Raw genomic sequence first — 24,880 nt, 5'->3', positions numbered from 1 at the left:
CACTGATCACCCCGACCTAATTCCAGACTCCGTATAGTTGGTGTACTACCAGTACCAGTCTGACGGTCGTACCGTGTTATTTCTCTGGATGCCCAGAGAAAGCTGCGTGCCGCACTGTATCGTTCTAATAATGAAATTTGGCAGCAGGATGGTCTGGGACTATTTTTCATGGTTCTGTTTGGGACCATTGGCTACTTTGGACAAATCCACGAATGCTGAGGTCTGGGTACACGTCCTGGACGCGTTAACTACGTTGTGGCAGCATATTGGTAAGGCCCATGCCTCTATCAGCACCACAATTTCGGACATACCTCATGCCATACTGCTCGCTTTGTGACGAACTGGTTTCAGAACATGAGAGTCGAAAAGTTGGACTGGCCAAAAAAAAGTCTGACCTTAGTCCTGCAGAAAACCTTTAGGACGAATTGGATCGTCGGGTGGGTTTGAGGAGAGAATGCCAAAAAACAGAGCTGAACTGCTCATCGCTTTGGAAACTGAGTCACAGGAAATATCGGAGGACATTTACAAAGAACAGGTGGAGAGTGTTCCATGGAAACTAAAGGCTGCCATAAAGGCTAAAGGTTTCAGCAAAGGTTATTAGTATTTTCCTGTAAATAAAAGTTATTTGTAGATATATAGGTGCCCCGCAGTGGCGCGTTATACCTTCATGTAGTCCCAAAGCAAAATGAAAATTGGGGGCCCCAGCTAAAGAAAAAACTAATAAAAAAACATTTTAAATTTCATTTTATTGTGACAACAAAACTCAAATTATATGTCATAAGAACTAAATATAAAATTTCATCAAAATCAGTAAAATCAGTTTTGAAAAAAACGTAATTTTTCAATTAATCTTCAAGAAAGTTCAGTTTCCAATAAAAATCATTAAAAAATATTAGTAAAAAACAGCAGAGTTTTTGAAACAGTGATTTTGGTGCCCTCCTCTGATTGGGGCCCTAGGTAGATATCTTTTTTGCCTATAGGATAACAGGTAACGCGCTACTGGGTGCCCGGATATTAGCCGGAGGCAATGTACATTATATAAATTTGCGGAGAGAATAGATGGACGCCGTATCATGTTACTTGGACTGGCGCTTGATCCATCTAGACGTTGTAATCGTTTAGCTAAATTGAGTATTTTTTTTTTTATAGCCAATTTTGCGATGTGCTCTCGAATATATATTTCCTGAAAATTGCAACCAACAGAAATTCAAGTATGATGAAAAATTAAGTTTTATCTCTCTACAAAGCACACTTGGGGATATCAGAGTGGATGAAATCAACCAGGCGTCTCACACCTGGTGAAAAAAGACCAAGGTTCGAATCATGTCAATGTTGGAAAGAATTTTAATGTTTTTCCGTCTGTTTTTTAAGGTGGTTAAGTTACCAGATTTCAGGCGAGGGTTGCGCACTCGTGAATAGACTAGTTGGTAGAATCGCCGTCCTCTCCACACTGGATGGAAAAGACCTGAGTTCGAGTCTCGACAATGACGCTAGGAGGAATTTTTATGGCCTTTTTCACAATGACTGAGTTAGTCGGTCTCAGGCCAGGGTAGCATGGTTTTCTCTCGAAACTTGGGTTTTCATCCAGCAAAGCAGAAAAGCCATTTACAGACAATATACAAGGAACAATACAGTTGCTGATGCCCCTAAAACCCTACTACAACAACTAGGGTTGCATGGTTTTACCTATCGAAAGCTGTTGTTGTTTCGTCGAGAAAATCATCCACAGAATACAGTATATGGAATTTACAGACGAAATACAGAGACGCTTCGTAGCCTTAGCTTCTTTGTTGCTTTTCACGCATGCGCACACAAGCACATTTACAACCACTGAATATCAGGATATTAACTTACAGCCCTCTGATATCAGGATATTAGAGGGCTGTAAGTTTCGACACCCATTCATCTTTCGAGTGACAATAAAAATAAAGAAACAAAAGTAATAATATTTCTATATAACCAGTTCTGAACTCTTCCAACATTGAAACAGAATCCAATGTATTAAGCTAATGGATGACTTTGGTTTTCTAGAAGATAACTTCACATAATGTGGCAATAAAGTTCCCGGACTTGTGCTGATGCGGTCGTGATCCATGAGTTTGAAAATAAACGGAAGCGGTAATTTTGTAGTTCAAACTTCCTACAACAGACAGTGGTACAGGGATTGTCTAATAACCTGACATGTTGCAAGTAACAAAGAGTTTCTTTAGTAGCGTTAACGTTCCATGTCACAAGTTTGCAATGGAGCAACGAACGAATATCAAATTTTGCTTTAAACTGAGAAAATCTGCAACAGAAACATATGAAATGTTAAAAAAGAATTATGGTGATGAAACGTTAAGTCTTACTAGCGTGTTTGAGGTCAAAGGCTGAAGTGAGTATGTTCGCGATTACCCAAGAAGTAGGTGTTCGTCAACCTCTTGAAATGAGGACAGAGTTGCAAAAGTTTGAGAAATTAGTTAAATTTTGAATGAAGATTCGGGGAAGAGGAAGGTCTGTGCAAAATTTGTGCCGCACCGTTCGCACGGATGAGTATAAACTATGAAGAGTATCATAATCAGAAGATTTCATCTAGACTTATCAAGACGGGCCTAATTTCCTTGACTCTGTTGTCACTAACGAGCAGTTTTGGGTGTTCCATTACGACTCAGAGACGAAGTGTCAGTATGCAGTGGACTTCAAAATCATCACCACCAAGGCCCAAAATGTTTAGCTTACAGAAGTCCAGGGTCAAGATAACGCTGATCATGTTTTTTGACAAACAAGGTGTAATTCACAAGGAATTTGTACCTAAAGGGGGGGGGAGTGGGAATGCTGCGCTATACGTACAGGTGCTTCGAAGACTATTGAAGTGCATTTCCCGAGTGAGGCCGCAATTTCGAGAGAAAGGCAATTTCGTTAGAATGGTCCAAAACATTTCTAACGAAATATGGCATTGTACAGATGAATCATCCACACTACTCTCCCGATCTAGTAATAGTTTCAGGACATAAAGAAAAATGTAAACGCCGAACTAAAGATAATCTATTTGGACGCCTTCGCTGACTCTTTTCAGAAACTTTTAGAACGCCGTAATCAATACATTCAATCAGGTGGAATCAGGTACATATATATATAAACTGGATATTACAGTCTTAGTAGACTTGCTGTATCTCAGAGATGCAACACACCAACTGGGACTGAGTCTTTCAAGCTGATTGTATAGGAAATTTTCAAGGGGTTTGTTTACAATTGAAGCAGACATTGCTTTCTTTAACAGAACTTTTTCCAGAGAAATTCTGTTTAACTGAATGAGTTCTTTAGCTTTAAGATTTGTAGTTTTTTCAGAAAATATTGTAATAGTTTCCTCCTTTAATATTTAATTGTAAATCCACACATCACCTCACTGAAAATTTTTTTTTTTTAAATTTAAAAAGATTCAAACTTATAATATAATCTGGTTGTCTTCGTTCACCACAGTAAAAGCATTATCATAAAACTTCCCATGAGAGCAAAATTTCTTTTGTCCTTTACAAGAATTTCACGCAAAGAAGTATCAAAAATTGCTTACGATATGAATGCAAAAATTTGCAAACACGATTTACAGTGTTTCAAGAACAGTTAAATTCTGTTTTGCATGCTATTAAAGTAAGTGTACCCTGCACCCTTCAAAGCACAGTGTAGTCACGTAATTCAAAGACTACACCATACCGCCTTACCAATCCAAGGCTTCCAGGTGCAAAATTTTAATTTTATTTATTTATTAAATCTACTTACTGCTCTTCTGAAGAGCCACCCCCCCCCCTGGACAGCAGTAAGCTAGGGGGGTGACATTTACATTCAGAAGTTAAGACAGGGGGTATATGTCAGGCGGTTACATGGAGCACATGTATGCTTAATCCGAATGGTACAGAACTTAGATTGTTTATTATTTTACATACTTGAAAAAATCTGAAATATCGAAGTGTCCCGAATTAAAGGATATTATTTTATCGAAAGTGCTATAAAATACAAGAGCATGAAAAATATGTAAAAAAAAAATATAAAAGATTGAGGCAGTCCTTCACCGGTTGTTGCCCAAGGAATCTCTTCAATCTTTACTGTCTTAATACTCACAGCCAGGCTTTGGAGTAATAGATTCTAAGAGAGAGGACCAGTGACGGCTTCACTTTATTTTATTTTTCATTAATCTTGTCATGGGATGCATTGTCGTGACGATTTTCCTTCTAGTGGCGTCTCATAAGTGCAAGTTTGTATATGTGTCCGTTAGCTTCTGACGTCTGTATGTATGCTGTTCGCAGAATTCATCGAGGTTGATGGCTAGATTGTTGATCAAATCTACCGTGTTTCCTGGGAACATGCGTCTCAAGCCTTTCAGATTGTTCAAACTGATTCTGAGTGTTCCCCTTTGACTCAAAATCAGTTCAAACTGATTCTGATTCAAATTGTCTTCCGCCTAACAAATATAGCAGTCGCTAAGGCTTGGAAAGCCAAGAAGGTTTTCTTGGTAGAATCAAGTAGAATCGAGTAGAATCGTCTCTCAGCCTTCTATCATAGATTGAGATTACTCACTCGAAATACCAATTCAACACTTAGATCGTTATACTCCTCACAGTTGTGCATAATATGTTCCCATGACTCCCTTACGCCACAATGGCAGCTAGATCTTTCAGTGATTCCTAAATCGTGCAACTTTGCATTAATCGAACCATGATCAGTCATTAGAAACATAGCTCGCAAATTTGGTGCAAACCATTTAAACTTTATTGAAGCTGAATAGTTGCATTTTCTCCTTTGCTACACCACAATAAATGATTTAACTGCTGTGTATAATTAAATTAAAATAAAATATTCGCACTTTACAGATATAGGATGCTGATGCATCATAGCCTTAGCTGCCTTGGCAGAAATTCTAAACAACGTAATCGTTGAATGGTTCGAATAATCGGCGTCTCGATTATTCGCGTGCGATTCCACTGTACTAATAAACGGGCGGTGTGAGTGGCACTTTAGCCGAATTAGTCGGCTCGAATGAGAATTAGATGGTTCTCCCACTCCAAAAAAAAAAAAAAAAAAAAAAAAAAAAACTCTACAAAAGAGGCAAATAAAAGACCACATATCACAATTTCAACCAACGCGGTCAGTTTGGTTAAAACTGGCTCCTGACAGAAAAAACTCGTATTTTTTTTCCACAACGGTGCCGACTTGTGAAACCGCAGGCGATAGCACAGTTTTGTTCTTTTGGAAACTGAAAATTTTCTTCCTGCTAAACATGCAAACCACCTGAAGAAAGAATGGACGCCATTACAGACATTCTCAATATACTTGCACCTCATAGGCTTAGTTGCTTTAACGCTTAACACGCAAGCGTAGACAATATTTAATTACAGAATACATTGATATCTCATAGTATTTTGAATTGATATCTCATAGTCGTAGTTGCTTTGGGCCAAAAACAAAGGAAACATTGAAGCTCAGTAGTTTTGTACTAAATTGAACATACCAATAAAAACAAACGTCGTCATGATCACTGTTGGGTATTGTATTTACATGCATTATTGAAGAAGCCTAAAATTTACTTTAACCGATGCGAGACCACCGATGACACTATGGTGCTATAAAAGGCTTTAAGTATTCCGAAAAAAAAATAAATGGATGTTGATAGTCAGAGACAGTAAGCCAATTTTCTGTAGATTAATTAAAAGCGCCTTCACTTAAGTATTCTGCAGATTATGTCCTCTGTACTTCGGAAATTAGAAAACATCAAAAAGTGTGTATAAATATATACGTATAACTGTTCGCACAAAATAAAAAAACTTGGAGAATACCAAAAGCTTCTTTTAATATTCCCGTCTGAATCTACTGTATATTCCGAATTGTTCAGCCTTCAGATATTCAGTGGACAGCTAATGGTGACAGTTCCGGCAGATTAAACTTTATCATTAAACATCAGTGGCGAAGGTTAGAAGCACTCAAACGCAAAAAGCAAGGATCCCATTTACGAATGCACCGACATACACGACAACATATACCTTGTACCAGAACGTGATTTCCTTGTTAATGTTTAATTAGTTACGAAGACAGAGTATCCTTGATTTTTTTAAGGTGTTATTTCTCAGAAACTGATAAACCCTAAGAAAACGCATCGTTACTCCTTTAATAATCTGGATGTTTTCTATTTGTCATTACTTAGGTTAGTTATTTCGACATTTTATACTTGTAGCTCAACCAACATAAACAAATTGTCACACGGCTATTGAACAGTTATTTCCTAATAAGTTTCGAATTTACAGTTTATTCCGAAATGTAAATATTAACCTGGATAGTTTGAAATCGCTCAAATTATAAATACATGAACTAATACCAATATATTTACAATTTATTATCTATATATTATTTAGATTTTCTCACTTTGTAAAACCCAATAATTTGTTAATTTTCATCAGACAAAACAGTTCATAGGAGTTATTTTCGGGTTTATTTTTGAGTTCTTCTATGACACTGTAGTGGCTTCACCACTTAACACTCGTTTGGAGGATCCCATCATAGACTGGAGAAATTTCTAAAGGCTTCTTCAATCTGGGCTGTAGGTGGCGATCTGAGGTGGAAGGAGTAGGGTTCTCCCCTGTGAGTTATTCCGGTTGTTTAAATCAGCCAAGTGGACACACACTTGTAATGACAAAATATATAATGGCACAGATAGTCTAAGTCGCTGATGAGCCTAAAATCCAACAAAAACAAGCTTCTCCGAAAGTAAACTTTCTAAATCTTTCTAAATCGTCCGACTGGATGTCCTTGATGCAATCCGTGCATCTTGCATTCTTCTATGCCAAACTGCATCCTGATGGCAATGGTGAATCTTCGGTGATCTGGATTTCTAATAGCAAAAGAACTTCCATTATGAGATATTGTTTACAGATAAACCAATTTCCTCTACTGTTATTAAACAGAACGAGGAATGGCTTTGACCCACCATGTGCACATAAATCATCAATAAAAGCGATCACCTATATCTTCACATATGTCTGTATGTTCCGGTTCATGACCTTATACCATACACTTCTTTGCAATGAAATAAAATGGCACAATATAAACTTTAAATGAAAAAGCAGAAAGAATTGAATTTAAAAAATCAGATAGTGGCTCTCAGAGTAGAGTTCACTTTAATACGTCACTATTGTAGATACAACAGGTGTTTGTAAATAAATAGAATCGACAAATATCCATAATATATGATTAAGGTGGTTTATGTGTTTATGTTAAGAAGTTTCTTAACTAAATATATATATATATATATATCTATATATGCATGGCCTCCACAACCTTTCGGCTGTGAAACTTTATACAAACACTCCCAGTGGGCCAAATGATTTTATTTATTCATCGCTAGACTAAACCCAGAGAAATCTCCAATACAATTTGGAAATAAATGATTATAAATACCTATATTAAGTATTTCAGTTGTATACAACATTAGTAGACATAAAAATGAGTTTAAAATAAGGCTTAAAGGTTTAAATAAATCTTTATGCAGACACAAAGTTTATCAGTTTTTATGTCAGCGATTTATATTACTGAAATACAATGTTACAGTTCATAAAATTGTATTTTTAAATTGTGATGTCATATTTTCCCTAATTCCTATCCCATTCGTATCACATAAGAGTACTGCCACAAAATCCCATCCTTCTCCACAAAATCTCAACCATCTCTGAAAGTCGACGTGCTCTTATATGGGTGGTCTCCGATTATATATACAAATGTATGTATATTGCTAAGTTTGTTACATAAATTTTACGTTGCGAATATGTTTTTTTTTTATTAAACGTGAATGTTAAAAATGTATGGCATCTATCTTATTCTAATATATTTATGCTCTTTTGTTCTCTGCCAACGCCCTCGCAATACACAGCGTTTTTAATCACTCTCCTTCTTCAGGAAGTGGAGAACGTTGGACTTCGAATTCCGTCAGTGCGCAAAGTAATTTTATCGGTTTTTTTTCACAACTTCGCTGAGTTAGTGTGTCTCAAGCGTGGAGGCTTGATAGTGCGGAGATCTTGCCATCTGTCAGTCCAAAAAACATAAGCACGTTCCTACCCCCATATGAGAATCCATCTTATTAAACTTTTTTCGCCTTATGAGAGTTTTTTCCTTCCCGTGGTAGTAGCAAGAGCATGAGGTGGTTGTTTTTGTCTGGTTACTGTTATTACTGTTGTCAGGGGACTCCCTTACTGTCCTACAGGTGTTGTTAATTGCAGCTTTCTGGAGTTCTATGTAAGTGTTTTTTTGGGAGCCTTATTGCTGCTATCTTTCTTATGGCTTGGTGGGTTGATGCTGTGTTTTCCTGGAAGTAATCCCGCTGATTCATAATAGCCTTTTTCTCTTGTTCAAGGAGGTTAATCAATCCCCTCCCTCCTTTCTACGTTATTATGGAGGCTCTTTGGCAACGTGCTGGTGGTTGACGATCAGGATGTATTTCATGTAGTCATTACTTGTTCTACATGCGACAATTCTTTGACTTCCTGTCTTTGGTCTGTTTGCCTCCTAATCTTTTACTGGTTTTCAGGGTTATGTCTGATTTGTTGTGGGGAATCTTCTTGTCCGTTATTATGGCACGGTCCCAGTATAGTTTGTGAGCAGGGGTCTCCCAATATGGCCTGGGGTTTTTGTAATACGCTATACTTTCTTTAATCAACTGATATTTTTGCGATAGCTTCTGTTATATTATCCTGGTCATCTGTTCGTGTCTGTGAGTATACTGCATGTGGGTGATCACCGTACGTCCCACCATGATGTGTTGGAGTGCTTCTGGGCCAGTAGCATCGTCGACATGCGTCATCTCTCACTCCGGGATCCTTGGAAATGTATTTCCAGTAGTTCCTGGTGTTGATTAACTGCCTTTGGATGGCGAGCATGAATCCTTTGGTTTCTTGGGAAAGCTTACCGTTCGTTAGTCATGCATTGGAAGCCATCTTATCTATGCAGTCTTGATGGTGGTCATTGCAGTGTCTTCCATGGAATGCCTTTTTCGTTCATATTTCTATCTTTAATTCTTCTGTCTCTGTGAATGGGGCCTCCTTGTTAAGGTTGATTGTTGTTGTGCCATTTGTCTGTCTTTATTATGGCTTGGTGTATTGATGTTGTGTTTTCTTGGAAATAATCCCGTAGATTTATAATAGCCTTCTCTTGCCCAGATATTTGTAGGCATCACCCTTTATCATGGCTTCAATCTCTTCACCAATGTTTAGTAGGTAGTCTCGTCCGACTGGATGTCCTTGATGCAATCCGTGCATCTTGCATTCTTCTATGCCAAACTGCATCCTGATGGCAATGGTGAATCTTCGGTGATCTGGAGTGGCTGTTGTAGTTGATTCTCCGTTGCAACATAGAGTTTGATATTAACCATGTACATTTGGTGAGAGCGGGTGTACAGGTACTTCTTCCCTTCTTTTAGGGTATATCTGTACTTGCTGTTGTTATGGTGGACAGTGGATTGCTTCACTATGGTTGCTTACAGAACCATAGTGGGCTTACGGCATCTCCTTGAAAGATTTCTCTTCGAAGAAAGGTTGTTGTTGGTTTAGGGCTTTATTAGGCGCATCGGCAACTATGGCCATAGTCGAAGAAAGGAATCTCCCTGGAGGTTCCTCTCTTCGCATACGCTACCATTCTCCTCAGTGGATTCTAAACAGTTTTGTCCTAGTTAGAAGCAAATTCACAAGTCAGAAAACGGTAATGATATCTTTTGTTTCTCTTTCAACTAGGCTGTGCGTGTAGGTAGCACAGTGGCATGGTCACCTTCATTTCCGCACCGGGTAGAAAAGGCCCGGGTTCGAATCTTGTCAGTGACGCGAGGAAATTTTATGGGCGATTTTCACTGTGTGGCTGGGTTAGGCGGTCTAAGACCGCCTAACCCAGCCACACAGTGAAAATCGCCTACACCTAAGGTTAGGCGGTCTAAGACCGCCTAACCTTAGGTGTAGACTGCAAGGGACCTCCTCCCCCTCCCCAGGACACTCGGGTTTTTCGTCCAGCAAAACACGTAAATCGACCAAAGATGCAATTCACGAACATAATACAATACACTTGGGAAGTTGAATTGATATTTCTAGTAACCCTGGTGTGACACTTATTTATTTCTATTTCAACTAAGGAATGAATGGCAGGTAGCCTTTCATTCCTTAGTTGAAAGACATAATGTTTCAGATATAAAAGATAAGTTGTAGACTTCTGATATAATATTTAATATTCTGTTAATATCAGAAATAATATTATTATCAAAAATATTATCGTCCGCACAGTATATCCACCATGTAATCGAACACAGAAGACAGACGATATTTTGCTTCCAGATTCTCTATCACACGTTGGAAACCACAGCACTGAGAATTGACTACCGTTGTCATTACATCTATTTGGCATTACACATATATGAGAAATGTGCTATTCAAACACAGACTCAGAAAAACACGGTCATGCACTGGAAAAAAAAGTATGAACCTTCTTGAACATTTAATGCTCTCTAAGTATAAAGTGTATTCGTGTCTAACGGCACCAGGGGTTCCCCCATCTCCGCGTTGCTTTCATTGTGGGTGTAACAGTTCACTGTAAAGGCCAGAGATTTAAAAGTATGGATTTTGTAAGTGTAATGTTATGTATCGTTGTTCTTCTGGTCCTTTAGCCGCTACACCCCAGCTGCGACCCAACGTTGACCACACTTGGCCCGTGGAGGCAGACCAGGTACCCAGTAGTTGGATTCTTTTTACTCTGGCAGGTCCTGCCACCTTATTTCCTGAGATTTAAATGGCTAGGGCCTAAAAAAAATTAAAAGTAGGGGTAAACGCTAGGAAATAGTGAAGGTCAAAAGGTTTACATAGGCAGAAGTATGGGGACGATAGAGAAGGCGACCCCATAAGATCAGTGAGGCAGGTCCATGCCTCACCAGGCGAAGAAATGGGGGCGCAGGGGAGGAAGGAAACAGAAAATAAAATAAAAGCCTCCCCCCCACTGCCAGCGGTTTGGTAATTAAAAGTGAATTGGGTTAGAGCATCCTATTCAGATCGCCAAATGGCATTTGGCAGCACAGCTGCGGTCTGTCCGGTTGTTCCAATCTGATCCCAGCAGGGATCAGACCAATTATAAGATCATTCGTGGGATAACTCCCATCCGTGCAGTCCAGTGTTTGGAGTAGTTCTGTGGTTTGTGAGGTTCGTGGTATTAATCTTGAGCGGGTTCCTTCGCTACCTTGGATCGGATCCTGCGAGTCCCTTATCATGCTAGTTCAGTCCCAAATTTTGTCAGCTCCTTACACTCCTCTTACGAGTCCAACAGGTTTGATTCCCTGTCGCGAGGGAAGTAAGTCAGTTTTGTCGTCAGGAAGCAGCGGAGATCCTCATAGTTTCCACAGTTGTACATTATGTGAGACTATGTCTCCACTTCCCCACAGATATAGCGGGGATCGTTCACTAATTTAAAACTTTTTAGTTTGGCATTCAGGGCCCCATGATCCGTTAACAGATACATCTGTACAGTCCAGAGTGAAACCACGATGGTATAATCTTTAGGCATTAGCATTAGCATTAGTAGAGGCATTTGATGCAAGAAAGCAAGCTTATTCAGCATCAGCCAAAAAAAAAAAAAAAAAAAACACACACACCACTCCCATTTCACCCTCCGTTCGTTCGAAATACCTGTCCAGTTGAGCTTTAAATTTGTTTAGGCTATCAACTTCAACAACAAGTGATGGAAGTCGGTTCCACCAACCAACCACCCGCTGGCCAGAGGCAAATTTCCGCACATCTATCCGACATCCGTCCTTCCTCAATTTGAATTTATGCCCTCTGAGGTGATTATTCTGAGCAAGATGAAGAATCCCGTTGGCATTGAGCATGTCAAACCATTCAAAGCCTTATACACCTCTATCAGATCACCTCGCCGGTGCCTAGTCTCCAGACTCTGTAATTTGCAAAACTTAAGCCTTTCTTCGTAAGAGCAACCCTTTGTTCCATTCACTAATCTTGTTGCCCTTCTCTGTACCCGTTATAGCAGCTCTACATCCTTCTTGAAATGAGGCCTCCAGACCTGTATACAGTACTCAAGATGTGGCCTAACCATTGCCTTATACAAGGGAATAATCACCTCCTTATCCCTGCTAGAAAAATTCCTGTATATCATTGACAAGACACCATGAGCTACTCTTGCAGCCGGTCTGCACTGCTCAGAGAACTTCATATCTGCCTGCACAATTACCCCCAGGTCCTTTTCATTCTCCACCACTGTCAGTGTAGTACCGCAGAGTTGATACGTTGCTCTGGGGGTTACTGTTTCCCATATGTAGTACTTTACATTTGTCAATGTTAAACATCATTTTCCACCTCTCAGCCCATCTGTTCAACCTTTCCAGATCCTGTTGCAGCAGCATAGCGTCAGTAGTGTCCTCAACAACCCTGCCAACCTTTGTATCATCTGAAAACTTGGACATTAAACTTGATATCCCATCATCAATATCATTCACATCAATAAACACCGAAAACAACAACGGACCCAACACTGAACCCTGAGGAACTCCACTAATAACATTAGTCCACGTTGAGCAGTGTCCATTGATTACCACTCTCTGTCTTCTGCCACTCAACCATCCCCTTATTCATAGCAGCAATTTGCCTCCAATGCCACACTGCTCCAATTTGTGCAGTTAGGTAGAAATTTCCTCATTATTTCCCCTTTTGTGGATTCTGACCACCTGTCCTGCCAGACCTGCTGCAGGTGGGTGGCAAGTTTTGTTTTCTCTGTTTTCAGGTTTCCTGTAGGGTATCCTTTTGCGAAATGCTGCATCATGGCACAACGCACCACCTCGAGGTTAACGGGCAATGCTCCCGCCAGAACCTGCAGAGCATGTGTATTCACGGTACAGCAGGTCCGTGTAATAGAGAGGAGAATTGTCCGCTGGATGGAGTCTAGTGTCCGTCTGTTAACTGCAGTAGTTGCTTTCTGGAACCAGACGGGTGACGCGTAAGTTATGGCTGGTATAAATGCCGTTTCGTAATACCGTCCCAAGGTGTGCCTCTTGAACCCCCAATCCCTTTTAGCTATTCTTGCGACGAGGGCAGAATATCTCCTGAGTTTTTCCCGGATATGTTTCAAGTGTGGGTTGAAAGTTTGGTTCTTGTCCAGTATGACTCCTACGTAGTTAATCTCACCGAGTAGTTTGATAGTTGTATTTTCTATTTTAATTTTCGGTGGTCTACGCAGATTTAATGTTCCTTTCAGTAGAATTGAGGTGGTTTTTCCCGGTAAGATCTTAAGAAAATGGATCTTCATCCAGTCTTGTAGGATTTGTCTTCATCCAGTCTTGTAGAATTTGTCTTCATACAGTCTTGTAGAATTTGAATTGATCGAATTTCCTGGGTTTCCAATTGAAGTCGGTTGTCTGCAGCAACAGTCAGTATCAAGTCATCTGCGAATGGACTTCCCCTAGGTCGAAGGCCAGAAACTCATCCAGTACCATACTCCAGAGGAGCAGTCCGAGCCCTGGGGGCAGCCCCTGTAAACAGGCGCCTGGTCAGTTTCTTGTACTGAGTCACTACTTGTATTTTTCTCTGGGATAAATATGACTTCATTATTTTGTAAAGGTTGATGGGTGTTTTTGCCTTCCTCAGTCTAGCCAGGACGCTCGGCCACCAGATGGTGTTGAACGCCCCAACAAAATTGACCGAAATAACCAAGAAGTACTTCCTATCACAGGCAGCCACCGAACTTAGGAGGCTATCGAGTGCATCCACTGCTGAGGTTCCAGGTTTTAATCCAAACTGTATGGCCATCACGAGATTTTCAGCTTCATAGTGGCGTAGGAGTCGCTTGTGAAGGAGTTTACTAGCAACTGGGAGCAAGGCAATTGGCCGGTATGATTTTCGTTGTTCTGGCGGCTTCATACGATTTTTCAGATTTAATTTGACGTTGGCCATTTTCCAGTCGGTTGGAAAGGCTCCAGTCTTCGGGCATGTGTTGAAGAGGTTTAGTAAAGTCTGTGGAGAGATGTCTACTACTTTTTAAAATAATTTCCGGCTCCAGAAGATCTCGGCTTGGGCATTTTTTATTCCTTATTTGTTGTGCTGCCTGTTGTCCTTCTTCTAGGGCAAAAGGCGGTTCCATTTGATCTATGTGATATGCTTCATTTCCATCGCAGATCTGCAGTTGTTCTGGTAGTTGCGGTTGTGCTGATTTTTGGAAAATCACATTAACGATGTTGACGATAGACTGTTCCCAGGTGGTGCAAATGTGTGCCCTGTGGGGTGCAAGTGCAGGTCATGACCTCACCCCTGGGGAGCTTATTCGTGGTGACTTTGTACACCCCCCCCCAGAGGTCGGCATTTCCAGTCGTGCTGACTAATTGCTCACAGTCCTTCTGCTTAATTTTTTCGTATTAACTCAGTGTATCTAGTGACAAATGGGCCTGGAGTACTGGGGTCCATAGTTTCAAATACATATATATATACACAGTTATGCCCAGTTAATTTATTAAAGTACAAATAAAATAAAATATAAGTACAAAATTCAGTAGCTTTCGGAACACGTGTCCCTTTATCAACTGACAAATTTGAATACATTACAAGCAAATGTGGCACGTTACTCATGCGTCATTGTTGTAGCACGGACATGTGCTGCCTTACGCCAGTGATCATCCATCAATAAAACGGTTGTCTCTAGGATGGGATGTATACGCATGCCTTTCTGGCGATTTAATGCCTTAGGGTTGTTTATTATGTTTAGTGACTCTAGCCATAGGCGGTAGCGAAAGTGTCGCGCGTGGTCCACTATCTCAAAGTCGCGCTTGGGGTCAAGATCGTGGTTGGTAGCCCAAAAATGTTCTGCGAGCACGGACTGGTCAGTTTCGGCAAGCCGGATTGCTCTATCGTGTTCCGTGATCCTGGAGACGTCTCGATGTCTCACCTACGTAGCAACTGTTACAGGCCCTACAGGTGATACGGTACACTACATTGCTGCGTAAGACAGGTGTGACAGGGGTCTTCACACTGGAGACAAGTGAACGTAGGCTCTTACCGGGTAATTGCACACATTTGATGTTGTAACTTCTCAGGATCTTCGAGATACGTCCTGACACTCCTGGATAGTACGGAATGTAGGCAGACGATATGCCGACTTGCTTCGGAGGTCTTGGGTTGGAAGTAAGTTCTTCTGCCTGTAACAAGCATCTGTTAAGTACATGGGATGGATAACGCATCTGGTTAGGTCCGCCTTCACACGGGAGATCTCGTTACGTCTAATTGTGTCGGTGCTGGAATGGCTCCAGGCCCTGGAGAATAGGGTGCGGGCAGTGCTATTGAGATGGCTGGAAGCGTGGCCGGACCCGTAGTTGGTGAATTGACCGCACCACATGGGTTTGCGGTATACTGAGGTCTCTAGACTTGGGCCTACGCGATGCACTAGCACGTCCAGAAACGGGAGCGAACCGTCCACCTCTGATTCTACGGTAAACTTGATGAAATTGGATAGAGAGTTGAGGTGTTCTAGTAGTACCGTTTCAGAACCACGTGGTATTATGGTAAAAATATCGTCGACGTATCTACACCACGTTGTAATAGGTGTAGGTGGGTTCTGGTGTATCTGCTCCTCTAGATCTTCCATGGCGATGTTAGCTACTACGGAACTGACAGTTCCGTAGTAGCTAACGCTATTATGGTCTTGGTAATTTTCTCTGGATGTCGTCAGGATCTTCTTGTCGATCCGCTTCAATGCGGTGTTGGCATAAGGTTCGAGTTAGCAGCTCCCCACTCCAGTCAGCTTTGTTTATTGCAAAGCGGTTAAGCATCTGTTTGGCTATTGGTGTTCTACTGAGAGATCGGTTGATTTGGAAGGTAATCACTCTGTGGTCAGACGTGGTCCAGGAGTCTTGGACTGTCCAGCCAGTGATGTGTCTTGCAAGGTATCCGGTGGCAACTGTGACGTCAATTGTTGCTTCCCACAGATTGTTACAAAACGTAGGCAGGTGGTGAGGCCTGTTTAAAACTTTTAAGGGGGAATTCGCCAGGAACTCTTCGAGACGTTGCCCATTTCCGGTTCCCCTTTGGTCCGGCATTTGGCTGTGCCAAGCCGGGGAGCAGCAGGTTACATCCGACCCTACCAAGATCCGTTGGCCTAGGAGAGTGTCCAACACAACCTGGAGGTATCTCGGCGAAAATGTTATTTCTTCTCCCCCCACGCCTACCATGCAAGGCAATCGCGTAAATAATCCCAGGAATGATATTAAATGGGCACAAGCGGCCCAGCCTGTGCAGAGTTGTATGATACGGGTGGCAGTAATGGCTGGATTGCGGATCACTATGGCTGCTTTTGGGGTCTCATTCTCAGCCTGTATAATTTATATGCTATTGGATAACCCCTTACTTTTTTGGAGTGGGTGTAGGGCTCCTGTAACAAGAGGATGTCGGCATTTTCCCCGTCCGCTATTTTTTCTGAGTAGTTCATGCACTGCTCTGACGTGGTGCGCGTTTTGTTATAGTATTAACAGCTTGGTTGTATTGAACTTTGTAAATTGTATTGCCATAACCAGTCGTCATTTGGTATAAACTCTTTATCTTGTTGTACGTCGGACATTTTGGGTCCCTGATGGAATGGATGTGTTCAATCTTCGAGGATTTACAATTCACACAAACCGGTTCTTGCTCCTTGTTTGGACAGCTGCTGTATTCATGCCCTTTGCTAGAGCAGTGCCAGAAAGTGGTGTGGTCTGGCCATACTTGCAGCATATGTAGCATTCAGGCATGGTCACATGCTCCCTGAACCTGTGGTTACCCCACTCAATATAGAGTCTTGTCTGATGTTTTAGAATCTGCCAAGCGGCAGGAGCCAGTTCAACTATCCAGTTGTTTTCTCCGGACTTTGACTATTTTGAATATCTTAGTTGCACAAGATTTGTCATATCTTGATTTATCCCTTGTAGATTACGTGTTACGACTTCCTCTGCAAATTGGACAGGTCTCACATCTTTGTTGACATCGAAAATTAGGATTGATGGCCCTCTTCTCTTTGGTGGCTTGGCAGTGATACCCAGTGTGGGTGACTCGGCAGTAATCTCTTGGAGAGTCTTCATCTATAGGTTTGTGAGTTGTAGGGTAGGCGGAAGTAGTTGCTGTAATGGCTAGTTTTCTGGATTGGAGAAGGCCTGCTGCCTTAGTCTGATCTAATGCTGTGGGAGGTCCCTTTGGCTGTTTGGCAGAGGAGGTCTTAGGGGCCCCTGACGGGGCAAGAAGATTAGCTGATAGTTTGGCTGTAGATACTGTGCTAGAACTCTCGGGTAGATTTGAGGAGGGCCCTGAAGCAGCCTGGGAGGCAGGAGCACTTAGAACTCTTGGAGAGAGAGTGGTTTTTAATTTCCCCGTGGAGGGAGGGCTTGCTGTAAAGATTGTGGAGTAGGAGAGGAAGGGGCTAGGCGATCTGCTACTGGCGTTGAGGTATTGAATCAAACTTCGATGAGACCTCAGGGTCAGATTCATCAAGAGGCATTTTGTTGAGAAATTCTAGTATGGTTTGAGGAGACCAGGGTTTCCTGGTTTTTGCTTTCCTATTACTTTTCTGTTTCTTTTTCTTGGACTTGTTAACTTTGGGAGGCTGGAGGCCAACTTGGTCTGAATCCTCTGCTACAGCATTCTCGTCAGCCGATGATGAGGATGCTTCTCCTGAACTCATGTCTAAGGGTTGTATGGTTGGGGGTGAGAAACCAATAAAGTTACAGTAAAGCAATTTTAAGAGGTTGCTCCTGAGAAAATTTGATTTCTCGTGAAAGGTCTACAGGAGGCGGAATTAAGCTCCTAAATTTTGTAGTACTCAGGAAATCGGTTAGGGAGCACTTTTGTCCACACTTACTAGTAACATGTGTGCCACGTGACATGACAGAGTGACGTCACAGTAGGCAATATGCACAACACACTTTAAACATATTAATCAGATTATTATAGCTAAAAGTTAAGGATGGAATAACTATTCCGTCATAATTTCCCAATACTATCATTAATTAATAATCCTCATTAATAATTCATTCCTCATTTGCATATTATAGATATAGAGACACTTTATTCACTTGCGCGACGTCACTGAGTACCCCAGCCAATCAGGATGATCATGTGACTGGGTCACGTGACTCCACACTGGGAACAAACACCTTTGTTCTCAACACTCAAGGAAGAGGGTATGGCTGACACCAGGTAATTTAATTATTGTACACAAAAACATAGAAAGCTATAACTCCAAAATAACTAAATTATATATTTTAAAATCGGAGGTCAAGTTGAAAATTCAGGGAACAATGTTCATTATCTAAATTCAACAGAAGGAATATTTCACCAATAGAAGAAAGAAAAAGAATCCAATAATACACAACGGCCAAACCTATATGTTGGCGTTTGTGAGGGACCACGACAACAACAAGAATTTGAAAAATAGTCATAATTTCGAAACGACTTAGACGTTTGGCAATATAAAGACATCTCGGGACTCACCATCACCTAGGGAATCCGAAAAACGCAGTTTATGTCTAGTTTGAGCACTTTGACCTACTTTTTTGATTGAACAAATACGGAGCACTTTGAACTACTGCCGTCTGACCAACGGTCGCCATATATTAATGCTCTCCAGTAAGACTATTTGAGAGAAGTTATGTTCTCTTGCTCTTCACTTAACTGCTAACAAATGAAGTCGGCAGAACTCTTGCTCTCCCTCGCCGTGCAGTTATGTCTTCCAGGCAAATTGATACCACAAGAGGAGAAGATTCCTTCGGTCTGACCTAAGATGTTCTTTAAGATGTATCGCTTCACAATCCAATCGTGAAATTCAGCGATGTGTGGCATCATCCCTCTCCTTTACAAAGCGAATTAAGCACTCCTATCACTGAAATACCTATGTGCTTGCTCGATGTTCAAATTATAGGAATGATCCCTGTGGCAATGGCATCTCGCATGGTACGCCGCTATTGGGAATTCAGTTGAAATTCCAGTGAATTATTAAGAAACTTTTGCAAATCGTCTCCTCTTGTACTTATCTATACTTTCACGCACTGTGCTATTAAACTCCATAACTTTTCTCCAGTTTAAAACTTTCGGTTAAAGAGTTTCCAACAAAATAAGAAACATTGAGATAAACTAAGATTGAATAGAGTCCATCATATACGAATAAAAATAAGTGAGAAATTACGAAAGTAAATAAGAAAGCAACTAATGCAGTCTAAACAGCTAATATTAAACCTTAGCAATGCACGAATGATAAAAAATAGAAATAAAAATAAATAAGAGAGAGAGATAAGAAAGTAAAGAATGAGAAAGAAAAAGATGAAAGAGGAAGGAAGGAAGGGGTAAGAGATAACGAGAGTGATAGGGGAAAAAAAAAATATATATATATATATATATATATACACATATATATAAATTAATCATGAAGGGATGTTTCTGTGCAACTCACAACCCCGGCGCTTTCATCAGGAGTCAACCACCGGAATTGCAAGAAATAACAGCAACCACGTGTCTCTATTTCTGATGCAAAATTCGTGCCAAGCATGGTAAAAACAATTCATAATTATAAAAATAAATGTTAGATTAAAATTGATAGACAGAATATAAACCAAGGAAGTAGCCGAGAGAAGGAAGGAGAAATTTTATATGGCATGTATTTTGACAGTTGACACAATAGAGCCAATTATAGAAATATAATATTTGAAATATATATTCAGTATATTAAAAATAATTATTATGCTTTTAAGCATGTGAAAGATATATAGATTTATAAAGATGAAAATAGAACCAAAATTATATTAAAGTATGGATGTAACGCCTCAGTAGCCGAGTCAGGAGCTGGAGTGCAATAGCACAAGATCGTTGAATAGACAGGAGTTCAAGCCCTTAACTGCTAAATACAAACGATCTGCCAACCAGCGCTGGATCAACGTTCCAGATTATGGTCCTTTTCCCTCAACATGACTTGTTGAGGAGGCCTCCAACCTGCATTGGATTTGCAATGGCTGCACATTTATTTTATTTATACAGTATATACAAATGTATATAGAAAATACCTTGCAAGGTTCTTTCTGTAGGAACGGGATTTGCGTCTTCGAACTGTCTGAGCCATCGCATTTTTTCCGTATTCCCTTTACTTTTTACTTTTCTGTTTTCTTTTCTTTTTTTTTTTTTTTTTTTTGTTATTTCTCGTGAGCCATTAATTCGTGTAATTAATGGCTCACGAGAAATAAAAAAGTGGTAAGAAACTACATTCTTCGTATACCATATTCTTTCCTCCTTTACAAAGTTTTAGCACCCTTTCCCTTTTTTCATGCTGCTTTATTTCTTTATTTACTTCTTTTTCTCTTCTGGGTTGTATTTAAATAAATAAATAAGTTTTCAGTTTATGTTCTGAGACGACCACAGGTCAGTGGAGTTCACAAAATAGAGAAAATATAAGAAACTGCATAGTATGTAGTACGCCTTGGACCACAGTCACTAAAAGCACTTATGCACCCCCGGGCCTGGCCACTTGACTACGGCGGCCGAATTTAACCTCCTACGTTCAACTTATTCATTTCTTCTCTCTTTTTTTGCCACGTGAGGTCTCAATTGTCTTAGACTTTTATATTCTAGATATTTTCCTGTTTTTCACAGGACTGTATGTCACATTTTTGCTAACAGTGCTCCCTAAACGCAAAGTTGTATCAACTGGGACTTATCCAGGATCGTAAATGTATCCGTGGAGCTGATGAGGATTGTTTCGTGTCCTTTATGTCTGCCCAAATTACCATAATCGCAGATGTAGACGTATGAACAAGACTAGACCTATAAACTGTGGAGATGAGCAACTATTCATCTCTCACGAGACGCGTTGCATGGCTTTCTCTGAGTTTGCTTAGAAAACCTTTCAGATCAGGAGAAGCAACCATGGTACAACTACTAAAACTGTGGCACGCCCTCCCTTAATTAAAAAAAAATATATATATTCTTACCTGAACGTGACGCACACCAAATGTGACACGACTGCTAGAATATGTTTTCTACCCAGTGAAACTTTATTTTGTGTGTTGTTATTTTATGTGAACAACAATTATCACGTTTTATTTAATTCTTAAATTTATGTTATATATAAAACTGTTTCATATGTAGTTTTATTTTGAATAGTTATGTATCATTATGAGTGTGAATGTGTATATATGTGTGTGTATGAATAGGTGTAGGTGTATAACTGTATGTTCATGAATGTGTATATGACTGTATGAATGGGGGTTCATGTATGTGTACAAATGAGCAATACGTGTGACAGTATGTATATAAATGCGTGAATATGTATACAAGTGGGTATGTGAATCGGTTTGAGTGTTTGCTAGTAAACGTGTGAATATGCATCAGTATATATAGGTACAAGTGTGTATGAATGAATGAATGAATGAATGAATGTGATGGTTGGGAAATGAATCCAACTGGCACAAACCTTTTACTGATTTTGATCTCTTTCATTATGATTCAACCCCTTTTCTCTAACACTTGAACTAACACTCTGCGTTCCCTTTCCAATAAAAAAATTTACAAAGTTATATATATATATATATATATATACCGAGTGGTTATAAAATAAGTTTCCCTATTCAGGAGACCCTAGTCTCAAAACGGTTAGAGTTGGCGATGTGAAAATCGATGGGTATGTAATTTAGGGTATGGGGAAGCGATTTGTAGAAGAAAACAAAATTCAAAAAATTCAAATTTCCGCCACCAGGGGACAAACGGCGCTCCACGTATATAAAAGTTGTCATTTACTTCAAGACACGTTGCTTGAGCAAATAACATCCTGTTAGATAAAAGCAGAAAGGCTAACGCCACCATCAATAATAATTACGGCCCTTACAAAAAAGGAACGTGCTCTTTTAGTAAAACTTGTCTACCAGAATAATAGCAACGCTAATGCAGCACTACATGGATATCGGAAACTTAAAGGTCTGCATAAAGGACCTTTGACGTCAGTGGGGCTTCTAAAACTAATAAAGAAATCTGAAGCGCCCAACCAGGGAGTTAGGTGTAATTCCAGGCAGGGGCGACCATATATCGGAACGAAGGTATTGGATGAAGTGGCGGTTTCAATGGTCAGAATGCAAAACATTACCAGTCAGTAGTGCCTGCCAGAGGCGTGTCAAGAGACTTGAACCTTCCTTGGTCTACTGTACGTAAAGTGCTTCGAATAATTTTACACTGGTTCCCGTACAAGATTCACGTAGTGCAAGAAGTCTTGTGATCAGCAACACTTTGCTCTATGATTTCTGGCTCGTATGGAACTTGACGATACATGAGCTCAAATGATCTTGTGGTCTGATGAGACACATTTCACTCTTCGTGGGAAATGCACAAAAGTGCCGAATATTCTCGTCCATCTGCTGTGCACGAAAGACCACTACAAAATGCATACGTTACGGATTCACAGCAGAGTTTATAATCGGACCATTTTTCTTTGAAGAGTCTACACCTCATGCCCCCCCCGTAAGGTGTACGTTAACTAGTGCACGGAACTGCGCTCTTCTAAGAGATCACATTATTCCAGCTCTGCAAGAAAGGCAAAGCTTGAAGACCGTAGTGTTCATGCAAGATGATGCCCCTCCTCACGTTGGTCGAAAAGCGAAGGAACTGATCCGTTCAACATTCGGAAATGATCGCATAATTTCTAGAGACTTTCTGCAGTTCTGGCCAGCCCGGTCAGCAGATCTGAATCCCTGTTATTTCTGGCTATGGGGATACCTAAAAGACAGAGTTTACCGTGGCGGCATACAGACGCTTGTCGATTTGCAAGCAAGCATTAAACAGCATGTAGCGAACATCCCCAATGAGATGCTACTCGAAACTGTGTCGCACGCAGTCCTCCATTTTCAGAATGTCATCTTAAATGAAGGAAAGCGCATAGAACAATATCTGTAAGTTCTGATATTAAAATCTAATCCTAAGTTAAGCATTCCATCTGATGTTTACAGTGCCAATTTCTCCCCTGGTCGCGGAAATTTTAACCATTTTTTTTCTTCTACAAATCGCTTCCCGATATCCTAAATACCCTCCGATTTTCACAGCGCTTACTCTAACCATTTTGACACTAGGGTCTCCTGAATAGGGAAACTTATTTTATAACCATCCGGTATATAAAGGGGCTCTTCCTGGCATGCTCAGACGAAGTCCAGCTTTGGCTCCTGCCAGAGGCTACATCTATTCCCTACTATACCCTGCCGTCTCCTGGCGGTGAGCAGGCAACATGAGGTCTCATTAGGGGCCACGCGGATAAATGCCGAAGGAACAACGCACAAACACAACCCAAAGCTGCACTTCGCATAACAACATTAAAACTCACATTATCTCTGTAATTTACCGAGTTTGTACTGCGACACGTGGTTAGGGCAACCCCCAGTCCCGTTTCACAAGAAACCTCATACACTATGTTTTGGATATTTGCATAACATCTCTTTATGGTTTCGGTTTCATTTTGACTTAGTCGGTTAGGTGAGTTCTTTTAATTTTTTTGTTGGTAATTTCAATTTTGTTCCTCTGTAGAGGCAACTGCGAATAACCTTAACCTCATCAATTTCAAATTCATCAGTTTTATAAAATTCTTTCTGAATTCACCATTTTTTAATTGTACTTTCCTTTGGCATGTGCTTTAGGTTAAAAACAGACTTCATATTGCCTTATTCGTAATTTCTCTCGTGTTTACTCTTTATATAAAAATACAGAATTTCTAATTCTATATTTCTTATATATATATATGTATATAATACGTGTAATTTTCTCGGGAAAAATTAAGAAAAACTAAAAAAACCCTAGACATTTTCGATGTCTGAAATAAGAAGCATTTTAATGAAATAATAAAAATAGATTAAGAATCGAAATTTAAAATTGATTCTAGAACATCTTTTTCATTATATAAAATAAATAGGATATATATAGAATATATATTTTTTCATTTTATTCTGCACAGCGTAAGTAAATTGCAAATGTTAAATTATGTGCCTTGCAGAGAAACCCCCTGTTCGAAAGCCATTTTGTGAATTCAGCTTGATTCAGCTGAATTACATAAGGATAAAAAATTTAAAAATTCTCTTTCCCTCTCTCATTTTTTCATTTGAAATCCTGGACACGTCAGTAAGCTTGTCACAAAGAAAGTAGCAATTTTTTTCATGAAATCGAATATATTATCTTTAAAGAGTAAACACACCTGTAATCGTAGAGGTGTGTTTTCATCTCTGGTCGTCTAGCAGCTCGTCCATCATTTAACGAACATGCTTGAATAAAACAACAGGGTATCCTGAGAGATACAATCAGCTCGTTAGTGACAAACATTTTAAGTGGTGGTGGTGATGGGCGGGGAATTTTCCTAAATTAGCCATTGCGTTTTTGGATTGAACAATAGTGTATTAGTGTTTACTATCAAGCGGCACGAGGGTTCCCCCCCCCACAACTCCACGGACTAAGCACTACTGTAACAGTTAAATCTCTGGCAAAGGCCAGAGATTTAACAGTATATGAATTTCGTAAGTGTAGTGTTATGCGTCATTGTTCTTCTGGTCATTTAGCCGCTATACCTCTGCTGGGGGCCCAACATGGCCCACATTTGGCCCCGTGGAGGCAAACCTGGTACTCAGTATAGTTGAAATTTTTACTCTGGCAAGCTCTGCCACCTAGTTTCCTGAGTTTTCAGTAGCTAGGGCCTTAAAAAAAAGCTGTCATGTATAATATACACTGAGTGATCATTGAATTATGACCACCTACCTAATACTTTGTAGGTCCTCCTTTTGCGCTCAGTACAGCAGCTATCCGACATGGCACTGATTGAACAAGATGTCGGAAGCGTTTCAGAGTTATGGGCAACCAAGCTGTCTGTAATG

Source organism: Mastigoproctus giganteus, chromosome 8 (genome assembly GCF_048544385.1).
Source record: "Mastigoproctus giganteus isolate SK-2022 chromosome 8, ASM4854438v1, whole genome shotgun sequence".
Taxonomy (NCBI): domain Eukaryota; kingdom Metazoa; phylum Arthropoda; class Arachnida; order Uropygi; family Thelyphonidae; genus Mastigoproctus; species Mastigoproctus giganteus.
The sequence above is the reverse complement of the archived record's forward strand: the minus strand, read 5'-3'. Positions refer to the sequence as shown.